General features: G+C 46.4%; 1 long non-coding RNA gene across 2 annotated transcripts in view; it reads left to right on the forward strand.

Annotated features, from left to right (window-relative positions):
* Window positions 1-16502, forward strand: part of LOC133232955 (uncharacterized) — a 450067-nt gene that overhangs the window by 362847 nt on the left and 70718 nt on the right. The gene's annotated exons all lie outside the window — the stretch shown is intronic.

The following is a 16502-nucleotide window of genomic DNA, read 5'->3' on the forward strand; positions in this document are numbered from 1 at the left end:
GTGAATCTGTTTCCGTGCTTGGAAGCCTCACTCTTCTTCACTGGTGGGTGTTTCCCCCACTGTTGTGCTAACTCACAGAGCTTCATTCTCCCAATCAGAGGAAGGAAAAGAGGAGGATTCGGGTTAGATCATCTCCACCCTGACTTCTTGGAGAAGACAACCCACTCCAGTATTCCTGCCTGGGAAATCTCACAGACAGAGGAGCCTGGCGGGCCACAGTCCTTGGGGTCACGAGAGTCAGACTCAACTTAGTGACTAAACCACCACCACCACCACCATCCCAGCTTCTGGCTGAACACGTCTGTCCAGTTAACAAGCACTGCTCATGACCAGTCAGTCTGAGCACCTTTGCCTAGTCTCTCCTCTGAACATCCTCCTTGTTCTGAAACATTCATTTGCTTGAATCTAGGTCCAGGGCATGACCAGAAGAATTAGAGTACCATTTGGAAACTGTTAAATTTTTTTTTAATGAATTGCATCCAATTGATTATGGTCCTTTCGTCAAGGGACACAAGGCTTCCCTTGGTCTAGTGTAGCAGAAAGGCTGATATCTGCTTTGAACCAGAAGGCAAAAGTCCCTGGGATCACAAGTGAAAGTGAAAGTGAAGTCGCTCCGTCGTGCCTGACTCTTAGCGACCCCATGGACTGTAGCCTACAAGGCTGCTCCATCCATGGGATTTTCCAGGCAAGAGTCCTGCAGTGGGCTGCCATTTCCTTCTCCAGAGGATCTTCCTGACCCAGGGGTTGAACCTGGGTCTCCCGGATTGTAGGCAGACGCTTTACCGTCTGAACCACCAGGGAAGTACTTGTGATCACAAGTCCTCTGTTAACAGGCACCCCTTCCCTCGTCCACATTCCGTGTTAAAGATACACAGTCTCCATGCACAGACGTCCAGCACTTCTAAGTGGGAATGTAGCTGAGGAGATAATGGGATCTTTAGCCTCTGGAAATGTTTAGTTTCATAATCATAACATCTTAACACCTAGATTTAGGGACGCTGGATACATGTGGAAGGGACAAAAACAAAGGCTAGCCTTATTTCAAGAACTTTTTTTTTTTCATTGTCAACTAATTAGAATGGAAAGAAAATGAAGAAACAGGACCACCAAATTTCAGAAATCTACATTAAAAAAAAAACAAATCTATGCACACCCAGGATATAAAGCGTTCAACATCTACTTTGCTAAATCATGCTTTTTTCCCTTTTAGAATGGCTTCAGATTTTTTTTTTTAATTTAGTGCAAGGACTATATATACAGTAACACCAGGCTTTTAACAGCTGCATTCCCCCCCCCTCCCCGTTTGCTGTCGTAATTATGGTCTCATTAGGATTCCAATAAAAAGTCAAGAAAAACCTTTTTTTTAAGGAAAACAGAAGTGCCCACAGTGTCTCTCTACCAACACACTATGCTTTTAAAATATTTGCATTTGAAATTCCTCGCTGCAAATATTCGCCAACCAAAGGTAAATATAACACTTAGATTACTCCCAGAAGAACATTCCTTCTGCTATTAATACCCTGAATTCAAATCAGAATTTTTGCAAGTCTGTATAATTTTACTCTATGTACTTTATCCCGCAGCTTGGCCGGCTGCATTGAGAGACTGGATGCATCAGGAATGAATAGAAGGTGGCATCTCTTGCCTGCACGAATAGTCTTTTCTTTGGTTTTCCATTTCAAACAGTCTATTGGCCCAGATTCATGAAGATGGAGTCCTTAGTTAGGCAAGAACAAAGATGAGACAGCCCTCCCCCCACCCGCAAGGAAACCCAGGTGCACACCTACTCCAGCTTCCAGTAGATCCTTGGAGTGAATCACGCACAGCAGAAGCGTGTCTTCAGTTGTCCGTCTTCTGTGCTCTGTCATTGGGTGGATTCCACACGACACCCAGGGTTACGTGCTAGAAGTTTTCTGCCTTCCCTCTATAGAATCAGCACATCCTCCTCCTGCCTTATACTCAGCAACTTTCCTTTCCTAAGCACAGGCCGTGTGCTTGTGGGCCCATTACTTGGACCCTCGTGTTTTTCTTTTTCTAAGATGTACACATGGAATTAATCCAAACTAAGGTATTGCAAACATTCTTTTTAAAACAGCTTATAACATCTCCACCAAGAGCAGTGCAAAAGAAAGTTATAATTAAGGCCTCATTACAGGGAGGATCATAAAACATTCAGGACCCACGTTTCATGCTTCCTGGGTGGCTTTCTGCTCTTGCTTCCTGAGATCAAGGCCACCCCTGAAGCAGACCCACAGCAGGAGGTTGGATTTTTAGAAAGATGCAGTAACAGCGAGGACATCGGAAATGTTTCCCAGAGAGTCAAAGGCAGGCTTGGAGGAGAGAGAGACGGTGGGACACATGGGAATGAACGGGCGTGAGGAGGTACAGTCAGTAGAGGTGGCGAATCACTCTGGAGGAATGCTGGCTCGGAGGGTCAAGAGAGAAGGGGGAAGGGAGGTTTTGTTTTGCTTCTTTAATGGTGGGTGAATTCTGAGTGAGGTGAACGGTCAAAGGGAAGGAGTTGGCAGAGCAGGAGAAATGGAAGATCATACCAGAGGAGAGGGTTTCCCTCGTGGTTCAGGGAGGTCTCCTGGAGGAGGGCATGGCAACTCACTCCAGTATTCTTGCCTGGAGAATCCCATGGACAGAGGAGCCTAGTGGGCTATGGTTTATAGAGTCGCAAAGAGTCAGACACAAACGAAGCGACTTAGCACTCAGCATGCAATGCAGAAGGCTAGGATTCGATCCCTCCATTGGGAAGATCATCTGGAGTTAGAAAGTGATAACCCACTCCAGTTATGGTTGCAGGGAAAATCCCATGGACAGAGGAACCTGGTGGGCTACAGTCCACGGGGTCGCAAAGAGTGGGACACGGCTTAGCAGCTGAACACGTAAGCAATAGGGGAGAGAGAACCAAATGGGTGGCCACGGGTCAGAGAGTGCAGAGACGCTGGCCTCAGCAGCAGGGGGCCCCCCAGCCAGGAAGGGCGGGGAGGCCAGGGTGGGGGTCGCGGTGAGGCGCTGGGCCAGGATGCAGACCTTGAAGGGTGGAACCTGGCAGAGTGTTGTTCCTTTGAAACCAAGCGGGTCCGTTCCTGCACTCGGAAGAGGGACGATCACAGGGATGGGGAGATGGCATAGGGAATTTTTGGAGAGTGGGAATGTTTAAAATAATCACTGTAGGGCCTAGGGTGGAATATGTTTCCTGGAATATATTTCCATAAATGGGTCTACTGAGTTAAATATGAGATTTTTTTTTAAATAAACATTGCCAATTTTGCCTTTGAAAAAACGTTTTCTGTTTGTTCAGTTCTAGAATGAGACAGGATTCCCCAAGCCGGCCCTGCTGACACCTTTCCAGTCTCCCTCCGGTCGCTCTTCCTCACTGATGCTCCCGGCCATGGCCTCTGCCCTCCCTCCAGCCTCCCTCCATCCCTGGGTCCTGTCCCAGGGCTCTGGCCTTGCTCTCCTCTTGTACTGGAAGCCCCGGCGTCATCTCCCTGGAGAGCATTTCTTGAAGTGTCCCATGGGAAACATCCCCAGTCCGTGGACCAACCACGATCTAACCCCTTCCTGCGTTTATCTCCACAGCACTTATCATTGTACGAACAGTAATATTTATGTTACTATTTACTTCTTCTTACCATTTATTTCTCCTACTTGCATACAATTTTGAGGAAGATGGGTTCTGTTTGCAGCTCAGGAATAGTCATAAAATCTTGAAAGGGTGGAGATAATACACTACTGAACATTAAAACTTAAACTAAAATTACGGGATCAAAAAGAACATAAAGTCAACAGAAGGAAAAATAAGCTAATTGAGCAGAACAGAGAGTGACAAAAATACCCGTCACATGTGGGCACTTGACTTCTGACAGAGGTAGCACTGCAGATCAGTAAGTGTGTTTGGTCAATGGATAATGCACATGGAAAAGGTGTGTGTATGTATATATATATATATATATATATGTATATACACACATACGTGTGTGTGTGTGTGCGTGTGTGTGATCGCTCCCCTTTTTGATTACTGGTAGCAGAAAACTGGAGAACTATATTATAAATATAACTGTGTGGTTCACAATGATTTCTTTTTTAGGAATCAAATGAAACCATAAATGAACCATGAATGAAAAGACTGATAAATTAATTGCATTAAGATTAGGAACTCCGGTTCATAAAAATCTTAAAACTTCAGTTTAACATCAGGAAACCATAGACTGGGGTAAAGTGTTTACAACACATGAAACTTAGAGTGTTTGGAAGTATAATGTATAAAGAGTTTCTGAAAGTCAGCAGGAAAAAGAAAGACGGCAAAATACAAATATAGACGAGAGACATGACTAGGCGCCTCAGAGAGCTGAGCCCATAAAAAATGTTCCATCTCACTGTTCGCTGCTGCTGCTGCTGCTAAGTCGCTTCAGTCGTGTCCGACTCTGTGTGACCCCATAGACGGCAGCCCACCAGGATCCCCCATCCCTGGGATTCTCCAGGCTAGAATACTGGAGTGGGGTGCCATTGCCTTCTCCGACTGTTCACTAGGAAGTGAAATTAAAACCATGATGTGATACTGCTATACACCAAAAGAATGGCTAAAATTAAGGATCCCAAGAGTTTACAAAGATATTATTGAACAGTTTTAACTCTCATCACTGTTGGGAGTTGAGTACAATTACTTTGAAAAACTGTCAGTATCAACTAAGATCGAACATGTGTATACCATATGCCTCAACTGCAGCCCTAGATATATAACCAGAAGAAGTGCTTACCCGTGTGTAGCAAAGACGCGCACAAGATTGCTGACAGCATTGCTGTTCACCACGGCCCCAAACTGGAAGCGACCCAAGTGTCCATGAACAGGTGAATGAGGAATACCTGACGGTGCCTCCATATACTGCAGTGTTACACAGATACACAGAGGCTAACAAAACACCACCATACAGAAATGGTGGCTCTCACAGTGCCAAGGTGCAGGGAAGAATCCAGACGTACAGACTGCGTGTTTCCGTGCAGGAAGTTCGTAGGTGAAACATACATGGTAGCATTCGGGAAGCTCCCTTATTGGGAGATCCTGGTATAACAGGCTTCCGGTAATTTATCCACTGTGGGTGGTGTGTTGGGCTTCCCAGGTGGCGTCAGTGGTAAAGAACACACCTGCCAATGCGAGAGATGTAAAAGACACAGGTTTGATCCCTGGGTCGGGAAGATCCCCTGGGTGAGGGCACGGCAAACCCCTCCAAGTATCCTTTCCTGGGGAATCCCAAGGACAGAGGAGCCGGACAGGCTATTAGTCCACGGGGTCGAAAAGAGTTGGACATGACTGAAGTGACTTAGCATGCATGCAGTGATGTGTTCACTTTGTGAAAATTTATCACTAAATACTTACAGTTGATGCATTTCTCTGTATGTAAGTTATACTTAAATTTAAAAGTATTTTTGAAAAAGCCAAATAGGTAGGAGCCACTGTGCAGTCCTATGGAGGGTAAGAAAATATGCGTAAGACACATGACCCTCAGGAGACTCAGTGCAGGGAGAGGGGCAGGCAGAGGCACGATTAACGTATGCAGGTAGAAGGCTTTAAAGTGAGAGGATAGAAGAAGACATGTCATAAAATCAAAGAGAAGGAAATTAGTACCAAAAACAGCCTATGTACACACACACTCTCTCTCTCTCTCTCTCTCTCTGGAATATTGTTCAGCCATGAGAAAGGAGATTCTGCCATTTGTGACAACATGGATGGGCTTTGAGAATGCTATACTAACTGAGATAACTCAAACAAAGGCAAAGAGAGTGATCAATTTCATACGGGATCTAAAAGAGCAAAGCTCATAACAACAGCGAGTGAAATGGTGTTTACGTGGGCTTGAAGGTGGGAGGGTGGGAGGGATGTTGTTTAAGGGTACAAACTTGCAATGAGTATTCAATAAGTCCTAGAGACGTAGTGCACAGCGTGGCGAATACAGCCAATGTCATTCCATAGTAGTCAAATTTAATTATTTCAACCACAAAAAAAGAAATGCTAATCACGCAGCATGGTAGAGGTGCCGATTACTGCTGTAGTGACCATCGTGTGTGCAAATGTTTCAAATCTACACGTGCATTTTATTCTTGTCTTAGTCACTCAGTCATGTCCGACTCCCTGTGACTCCATGGACTGTAGCCCGCCAGGCTCCTCTGTCCATGTGCATAATATATATGTCAAATATGTTTCAATTTTTTTAAAAAAGCTCACGTGAAGATTTATAGAAGCAGCAGCTTTTGAGTTGAATGGAGAAAGGTTTTTTTTTTTTTTTTTTTTTAGAAAAAAAGAAGAAGAGCATTCCTTTCGAAGGAAACAGTGCGAATGTATAATGCAAGGCGTGGAAACCATGGGTGTATTTGAGAGTGTCAGCTGATCTATTATTCCCTTGAGAGGATTCACAGTATCAGTTCAGAGTGAGAAATCTAGTAGATAGTTTGGGGTTAGATTCCATCAAGTCCAGGATGTAAAGGTAGAGAATTCATCAGCAATTTTCCGAGACAGAAAAACAGGAGCCCTGAGACAGAAGCCACCCCCAGAGGCTTTCACTGAGGCAGAAAAGACCATCTCCCCACAGTGAATGGCAGTGGAGACCCCTGAGGAATTGAGCAGCAGGCAATGCGGGTTTTAACCCGATTCTGTTTCTTTCGAGCTCTGTAGCTTTTTGTAAGTCATCTACTGTGTTTCTGTCTTTGGGTCATGGTGATAGGAAAAGTGTGCCTCACGGGGAGGCTTCATGGAGTCATTGTGAGGGTTAGTGAATGAATGGAAGCAGTCTTAATTGGCAGATGGCCAGTAGTACTTAAAGCTTGCCGGATATTATAATCCTATTCAGTTCATCATCACCTTACTGACATTTTCAAAGGAACAGTCCTAAGCCTTGGGTGTGCCAGTATCAATCCCGGGACACCTTTTCCAGATACAGCTTGGGGGCAGCCGGAGAAAGCTGACGGGGCTTTGTTGACCGGAACACATGTTAGACGTTTGTAAGCAAATTGTACCTGAGGAGCTACCCCAACACTGAAGCAGGGTGTAGACAATCCATGTCTTTAAAATTTCTCTAATACAGGAACCTCCTGTAAATCAGGAACCAGAATCAGCAAGATGGAGTGGGTAGATTCAGCTGTCTTTTTTTTTTTTTTTTTTACATGCAGTGCATGTAATGGTAATTGACAGAAAAAAAAATGTTTGCTTTGTTCCTACAGTCAGGTCTCCTGTTTTCACCTAGGAAATTCTATTTTAAAGTGATGTTTTCAGGTTTATTAACATGTCAAATTATCCATGAGAAAGAGAAATATGTATCCTAGAATCTCATGATATCCAGACTTGTAGAAACATTTGGTTTCTAACATCACACTCTTCCTCAAGGGTAAATTCTTGCAAATAATATATTTATGGTACTTTCTGAAAGTATAAGTGTATTTCTCTGAGCAATATCAGTTTCTGTAAAAAGCACTTTATATGGAAGACAAAGCATTTAGAGAAAGTTATGCTGTATTACCAAGGAGAAAGTGTTTACTTGGTGAGGGTCACTTGCAGGCCTATTCTATATATCTTTATATATATATAATGTTTTTGTATATATTATATATATAAGATGATATACATATATAATATATATGATACATATATTTATATTATAGACCTATGTCATAATATACATAATGTATAATATAGACCTACATTATAGATCTATACCATAGATAGATCTCTCTCTATATAGATCTGTATACATAGATATACATTGCAGATCTATATCATAGATATATGATATATATAACATAGGTATATATTACAGATATCTATCTATATAGAATAGATCTGTCTATATATACACACACACACACAGATATAGATCTATATCATAGATATATGTACTATATATATATACACATATAACTATATCTATACATATAATGCATAGACCACGTATATCTCTGATACATATGACATATGTATATATGTGGTTGGGCATACGCTGAGCTCTCCAGGTGTAAATAGCTCTAGGTGAGACTGTTTGGTGTCTCTGAGAGGGCGCACAAAACCTGCGGTCACAGTCCTGATGACACAGCGGCATTTCTTGGAGGAAACCGTAGCAGCAGTAGCAGCTGAACCCACAGAAGTGTGTCTCTGGCCTCACCCTCAGAGGCCTCTTTGGTCTCGGGACTTTCAGACCCAGGTGATGCTAATGTGCCGCTGGGCCCTGGATCCTCTGCACTGACCCACCAGATAAAGAACTGCTTCTGTGAAGGGCTCGGAAGGGCTTAGCCCGGCTTTTCCAAAGGGCTGGTGCAGGGGGCTCCGGAGCTCCCGGAAGCCTGGCCACTGGAGCTCCGCTTGTGCACACGGGGCCGCCCGCAGCTCGGGCACTGCTGCTGGCTGTGGCAGGCAGCTCAGGTGAGGCGAGAGAAGGGACGGCTGTGGGAACGCGCCCCTCCCTCTTTGCCTTCCCTTTAAGAAGCTGGGGGCTGAGGGCGCTTGGGTGGGCCCCCCTGTGACCTGAGCAGATTCCCTCAGCAGCAGGACTGGGTCACGGCTTCTCTGCTGGAGGCATCACGGGCACGGTGGGGGCATGCAGAAAGACTTTGGAGCCCTTGGGTCAGCTGTGGGTACCGGGGAATACGGACGGCGGCGACCTGGGCTCGGGGGACAGGAGATGCCCCTCGTCCGGAGGGCTGGCTAGGACCTGCCCTGCTCCAGGTGCAGGCGTGGAGGACTGCAGTGTCCCCACAGGGAGGACTGTTTCTCTTCTGCGCTGCCTGGGACCAGCTGTAGGTCTCTTCCTCATAAAACAAACAGATAAAGGCCTGCATGGAGATAAACGCTGAGGTGTTGAATAGCAAGAGACCCGAGTTAACAACCCGAGTTCAGACAGCACAAAGGTTCAGAAAGCTCTTGCTCATGGAATCCCGTTGTGGGGGGAGTTGTCATGGTTTTCCAAAGAGGCCCACCACAGAAGCCCCCACGTGTTTACTTTCGTTTTTCGGGCAGCCAAGCTTCAGCGTCAAGTGAAACACAGCAGGCGTGGCCAAGTTCCTGGGTAACAAAGCCTGAACTGCCCTAGGAAGTCTGCTGAATGATGCGGGGTTTCGGGTATAAATCTGAATTTAATTAACTTATAAGGCCTTATTGTCAGCCTTTATGTAGCCCAAAGGCCCCCTGATTTTCTCCTTGGATTTTCTGCAGTGAAAGATTGGCCCCACTCAAATACTTTCCATGGGAGTATAATTATGTCTCGCAAACGGTTTTCAAAAATCATCAGGTCCAAAGATTCCATTCGTCTTGCAAAATTCACATGGAATAAAGTCATATTTATCAATGCCGTCACTCCCTCCTTTTCCTCAGTCACTTTCAAACGCTGGGATGGCCACTGCACACCCTCACCCCCAGCCCAGGGCACTTTGCTAAAATAACACCAGAGAGTTTTCCTGTAGAATTTGCTGGGACACAGTCAGATAAGCCCGAGGAAACAACAGCAACCACAGCCGCGAGCCCTTGGTGAGTGTGGAAGAAGGAATTGTCTAGGTCACTTAACTGGGTCAGCCACCCCATGTCCATTAAGCCTACTCTTGATTTTTTTTTTTTAGCAGTTGATTGTATAACATATTTATATGCTTTTGCTTAGATAACAAAAAGTAGTTACTACAATTAAGACGGTTCTTTTGTTACGTCACTGAAAGAATGTAAAGGTAAAAGGAAGTAGAATCGAAATCAGGAGCGAGGTGTTTGGGACTTTATAACTGGGGACAGCATGGGGACCACTTCCTACAGAGGAAGATGGGATGGAAACGCAGCCATTCAGGATGTTCCACACCCCCTTCACTCCTGAGAAGTCCTGGGAAGCGGGGACAGCCTTGGGCTCCCTGCCTTAGAACGGAGTCATCTTGATAAGTAGAAAGCCTGAGGAATCTGCCTGAGTTTGAGGTATCACGCTTCTGAAACTACGCAAATGACGCCGGGCGATGTGCTTCAGCTTTCTGCATCCGTGTCCCTTTCCTAAGAGAAGGCAGCACTGCCTACTGGACAGGGCAGTGGAGAGCCACTGTGTGACATGCTGCAGCCAGCCTATTCCAAGCGTTGCCCTAGGGGTCAGGCACTAACTTGTGTGCCTTATAGCACTTAACCGCTCAGTAATCCTCAAAGAACTCTGTGAGATAGGTTAGTCTCATAAAGCCTGTGTTACAGATGAGGAAACTAGAATGCAAGGAGGTGAAATGAAATGAAATGACCCAGCAATTCTGCAGCAGAGCCGGGATTTAAACCTAGGTCCCGGGCTCCAGAGCCCTCAGCCTACTTGTGAACAGTGGTGGGCAGTGTTGGTCACAGAATCAGACTCATACGCTTACTCCGGTTTGTCTCCAGACTGCAGCCCCTGTTTGCCTCCTTTGGTGCAATGCACACCCCCCCCCCCCACCCCTGCAACACACACACAGACATATATCCTTGCTGATTAAAAAAAAAAAAAAAACATATATATATATAGGCCTCAAAGTGTATTTGCTCTAAGCAAGTTGAATTAGAGAAACATATTCTGGCAATTTGCCTTTCCTTTTATATTGCAGTTTTACCAAATAAAAGGAATCCAACTCAACTGCTTGGTTTCCCATTTTCTGCCGATGGCAGGGCCCGGCTGGCTCGGCGCGTTCTGAATGGCTGTGTCTCCATGCAGGTTGGCTGGAGAGCGCGCAGAAGCATCTCAGAGGTTTCCGGTTGGGATGATGGTGGCAGGGTGACCGCACCTTCTTCCCATATTGCGAGTGAAATTTGCCCCCATGCTCATGGGACAAACATGGAGGAGGAAGGCGCTCCCTGGCTCCTGCCCCACTGAGCCGGGCCTGGCCTTGCTGCTGTGCTGGTCTCCTGTAGGCCTTTTCTGGCAGGCTACAACCTCCAGGACCTCGTGGGACTGACACAGCTCTGAGAGCGGTCTTCGGCCAAGGGAGACTTCTACCTTCCCCTCCAACCTCAGATGCTTGGCGGTGTCACAGCTGTGGGTGTCCTGCTCAACATCCTGCAATGGACAAGACAGGCCCCCAGAATAAAGATTGTCCAGCCCTAAATATCATTAGTTCCACGGTTCAGGAACCTTGGTCCAGAATACCTATAATCCCTTCTCTGAAAGTCACTTCTAGGGAGAGGACACTGAACTAGAATGGGTATCTTTATAAGCATCTCCCACGATACATACCTGAAAAATGCAAATAAAAACCACAGGGTAATACCACTGTGAGCCTGGCAAAAAGGATACAATGAAAGGGGAATGCTTGACTTTGTAAGTTTCATAGCCAGCTGAACCTTCATAAAACCACTTTGAGAAGGAAATGGCAACCCACTCCAGTGTTCTTGCCTGGAGAATCCCAGGGATGGGGGAGCCTGGTGGGCTGCTGTCTATGGGGTCGCACAGAGTTGGACACGACTGAAGTGACTTAGAAGCAAAACCACTTTGAAAAAAAGGATAGTATCTAATAAAGGCAAACGTGTGCAAACTCAGTAATCCAGCAATGCCACTCCAAGATTTGCAGCCCTCAAAGACATGTCCATATGTTCCCTAAAAGGATGCACTGGGATGTTCAAGCTGTATTTATACAAAAAAAAAAAAAAAATGCCCTTCAAGTGCAGAGGGGGTAAATATATTGTTGTATATTCACACAATTGCATGCTATAGAAAAACAAAGGGAATAAAGACCTTCAACTCCATACGATAATATGAGTGACCCTCACAGAAATACCGTTGAGTAAAAGACGGCAGACATACACAACAGTGTATTATATGATTCCCTTTATGTAGGGGGCTTCCCTAGTGGCTCAGCAGTGAAGAATCTGCCTACAGTGCAGCAGACGCAGGAGACGTGGGTTCCATCCCTGGGTCAGGAAGATCCCCTGGAGGAGGAAATGGCAACCCACTCCAGTATTCTTGCCTGGGAAATTCCATGGATGGAGGAGCCTGGTGGGCTACAGTCCATGGGGTTGCAAAGAGTTGGACACGTCCTAGTGACTGAGCATGCACGCACATTTAAATAGGGAACAAGGCAAAACTGGTCTATGCTGTTTTAAGTCAGGACAGTGGTCATCCTTGGTTGAGAGGCAGTGACTGGAAAGAAGCATGGGGTGGACCCAGGGCTGGTCACCTCCGTGTCTTGGTCTGGGTGCTGCCTGCACATGTGTGTTCAAGTTTATGAAAAGTCACTGCACTGTGAATTTTGATAATGAACTTTTCTAAGTGTATATTATTCAATAAAATTGTGCAGCTGCTGCTCCGGAGAGTAGGACAGGCATTGGACAGTTCTGTTACCTCTTCCCCTTGCACGTTAGCATAGACTAGTCCAATGGCATCTTGAAATGCCCAGAGCACTGAGGGAAGCAAAGGAGGGTGGGAGAGGAAGGCCGCTCTCCAGGAGGCCTGGTTGAGCAAGAGCAAAAATTCATTTGAGAGCAGCGTCAACCCTGGAGTCGGCACTTGAGAAGGCATGTGCGTTGGTCAGCCTGGTGTCCCCAAGGGTGAAGACGGCTGGTATCTGGAGCAGCTTCACTGGAGGGGAGGGAGGGAATTTTGGGTGGAGGCTTGCTAAGAAGTGTCCAAAGTCTATTTTGCAAAGACACTTTGCTCACATCACAGTTCTGTTGAGCCTGACTTTATCATCTCTCTCTGTGTCTCTTCATGGCCAGGGAGACCACGGACATGCTTTGAATGCAGGCGGACTTTTCATATATTTTAGTTTGTTACTAGCAGTCAAATGACAATGAGTGCCGGTTGTTTTTTTGTTTTGTGTGGTTAGCTGTGCAATGCTAGGGAATTCCTGCATTCTCTCTGTTTCAGTTTTCTTATTTGTAAAAGGAAGATGACAATGGCATTTAAAAAGATGAACTGCTGCTTGAATACTAGTTACTATTATACTTATTAACATAAAGTTCTACTAATAATAACTCTAGCACACTGAGTTAGTGTGAAATCATGGGATCCCAAGAGAGCGCCCTGCCTGCAGCTCTGCCCCGAAAAGTTGGCTTCTTTTGGTTCTTTCTGCGGGATCCCCTTCCCGGACCCACACTCTGGGGCAGAGCCGGGCGCCGCGTGTTTAGGATGGGCAGCGCCGGGAGGGGGCCCCTCGCCCGGGAGCCCCAAGGGCACATAGTGTATGGTTTGTAACCTCCTGTTAGTACTGGCGGCTGGAGACAGCTTGTCATTTCAGGCCCAGAGAAAGGTCCCGCTGTTGAAGGCTGGTGTCGGCAAATAACATATTTTAAAGGTTGTACAGCATATGGAAATTTCTATTACTGCAAACATTTGGTTTGGTTCTGTGCCTGCTCAACATACTGCACGTTTCTAAATTAACCGTCTTCTCCACGGAGCGCGGGGGTGATTCACGGCCGTCTTCCCGGTGGGCGGAGGGCTGGAGGCCACGGCCGCACCCTGCCTTCCGCAGCCACGGCCTGGATCGAGGCCCCGCCAGCGTCTCGGGCAGAGCCAGAGCGAGCCGCCGAGGAGCGCGGGCGCTCCGGCCCTTTTGTTCCGTGTCTACCGTACGCGCCATACTCTGACCCTGCCCGCGTCAGGGGGAGAGTAGGAAATCGCAGCCCCCAGCTTCCCCCGCTGCTAATTCTCCCTTCCTCCAAGTGGAGGACTCAGCCTCCAGTGGAGAGAACCGGGCTGGGTGGGTCACGTTACTTCTGTGTTGGTGTCTCTACATAAAGTGTGTGTGTGTGTGCTCAGTCGTGTCTGATTCTTTATGACCCCATGAACTGTAGCCCACCAGGCTTCTCTGTCCATGGGATTCTCCAGGCAAGAAGACTGGAGTGGGTTGCCATTTCCTCCTCCAGGGGAGCGTCCTGATCCTGAGATTGAACCCACATCTCTTGCATCTCCTGCCCTGGCAAGCGGGTTCTTTACCACGTGGCCACCTGGAAATCCCCCTGTATAAAGTATAGCCTTCTTATAATAAACACGTATTATTAATGTGAATCCACGTTTTGGAGCCATTGTTTGGTTTTTGATGCTAAAAAGAGTAATGTATATTTAGAAAATTTGAGAGTAAAAAGTGCCAGTCAGGAAATAAAATATTTCCCATAAGATGATGACTACATGAGTTCTTTATAGTATTCCACTTTTGAGACTTGTTCAAAAATTCTCTTATAAAGATGATCCCTATGTTTATGATCCAGATGTTACCACTATTAGCAGTTTATGTGGCTTCACTGTATCTTTTCCATATCAGTGTTAATTTGCTAAATGCTAGTACATTCAATGACCATTTGTTTCAACTACTTGCTGGAACATGACAGCCGTTGTGTTTGACCTGTTGGCCCTTATAAATAAGAGAATAGTCTCAACTTTTGTCAGGAATAGGCTTTAAGTCCCAGAAAGTGTGAAAGTGTTAGTTACTCAAAAGTGTCTGACTCTTTGTAACCTCGTGGACTGTACCACCAGGCTCCTCTGTCAATGGGATTCTCCAGGCAAGAATATTGGAGTGGGTTGCCATTCCCTTCTCCAGCGTGTCTTCCCGACCCAGGGATTGAACCCAGGTCTCCTGCATTGCAGGCATATTCTTTACCATCTGAGCCAATAAGGAAGCCCTAAATCCCAGAATGAAAATTAAAATGCTCATAGTGACGGTTTCCTGTGCTGTAACTGTTCCAGGCATCCAGCCTGCTGCCTGGTATTCAGGGGTAAGTGGGATCTCAGTCAGTGAGCAGAACAGAAATGATATGGTATCAGGAGATGGGGGTTTCCAGAGAGGATCCGCATCAGCCTGAGTCAAGCCCTAAGTCTGCTTCTCTTCCCAACTAGCTTTTGAACCCTGAATTTGTATCAGGGTGTTAGCTGTTGATTCTCCTGCTGGCCCTTCCGTGAACGGAAGGCTGACCATCTCTTGACAAGCCGTGTCCTCCTCAGGCTGCCCTTCTGCCTGGTCAGGCCAAGACCCTGTTCAGTCCCTACCCAAACCACTGAGAAAGTTGAAAAACAAAACTCATTAGTCAGGGTTGCTGATTGTACTGCAGGAGATTACAGGCCCCAAAGTGCTTTTATTTTCTCTAAACCGGAAGGAAAACCTTGCCTTCCTTCCAAGACAAAGGAAGTACTGGTGATGTGTGCTTACCCATCGGGTGGCAAATTTTCTTGTTCTTGGAGGTCTGGAGCAGTGGCGTTGCTGATTGCTCAGGGTGATACAGGAGGGATGGCAGTGCGTTTGCTGCTGTGCTGACGGACAGACCTGGGATTTGGAAAAGTGCTTCCGGTCATGAGTGTCATGCAGCTTACCCCTCCCATGGTCCCTTCAAGCCGAGGACATGTCTTTCTTCTTTGGCATCAAGGTGGCTTCCACCCGAAGGAGTGCACGGTGCTTTGTTTATTAAAGGAGTGGTCGACAGAGGACAGAGCGAAAGAGAATACACGTCATCTTTGGTACCCCTGCCGCCTTCAGAGAACCCAGCTGGCCCGCCGGCCCCTGCAGCAGTCCTCTGCTCCTCCGTGTTCATACTGCCCTTGCTGGGAAAACCCTTCTGTCCTGCGGCCTTGTCCACTGACCTGATTCTCAGAGGCTAGAGGGAAGCGGTACGGGAGAGCGGTCAGGGTGCCTCTCACTGCTTCTCTGATGGCCTGGGTAAGAATTCTGGCTCTGTCAATTCACTTCATGGCAAACAGATGGGGAAACAATGGAAACAATGACAGGCTTTGTTTTCTTGGGCTCAAAAATCACTGCACATGGTGACTGCAGCCATGAAATTAAAAGACACTTGCTCCTTGGAAGAAAAGCTATGACCAACCTAGACATCATATTAAAAAGCAGAGACATTACCTTGCCTACAAAGTCCGGTCTAGTCAAAGATATTGTTTTTCCAGTAGTCATGTATGGATGTGAGAGTTGGACTATGAAGAAAGCTGAGCACTGAAGAATTGATGCTTTTGAACTGTGGTGTTGGAGAAGACTCTTGAGAGTCCCTTGGACTGCAAGGAGCTCCAACCAGTCCATCCTAAATGAAATCATCTTGAATATTCATGGGAAGGACTGATACTGAAGCTGAAACTCCAATACTTTGGCCACCTGATGTGAAAAATGGACTCATTGGAAAAGACCCTGATGCTGAGAAAGATTGAAGGCAGAAGAAGGGGATGACAGAGGATAAGACGGTTGGATGGCATCACCGACTCGATGGACATGAGTTTGAGCAAGTTCCAGGAGTTGGTGATGGAAAGGGAAGCCTGGCGTGCTGCAGTCCATGGGGTTACAAAGAGTTGGACGTGACTTAGCGACGAAGCTGAATAAGTGACTGGAGCTTAGCTTTCTCATCTGTAAAACAGGGTTAATAATAGTATCTACTTCATAGCATCATTACAAGGAATAAGTTCGCTCATACCTGCACTGGTACTCAGAAAAGCATCCAGCATGTAGAAACCCAGTAGTGTGGTCAGCTCTTCAGTTTCCCATTTCCTCGGGGAAGAAGTCCTCTGAGGGGCTTGGTGTAGTTCAGAGCTGTGGACTGGACACTG

The sequence above is a fragment of the Bos javanicus genome, chromosome 19 (assembly GCF_032452875.1).
Source record: "Bos javanicus breed banteng chromosome 19, ARS-OSU_banteng_1.0, whole genome shotgun sequence".
In the NCBI taxonomy this organism is placed as follows: Eukaryota; Metazoa; Chordata; class Mammalia; order Artiodactyla; family Bovidae; genus Bos; species Bos javanicus.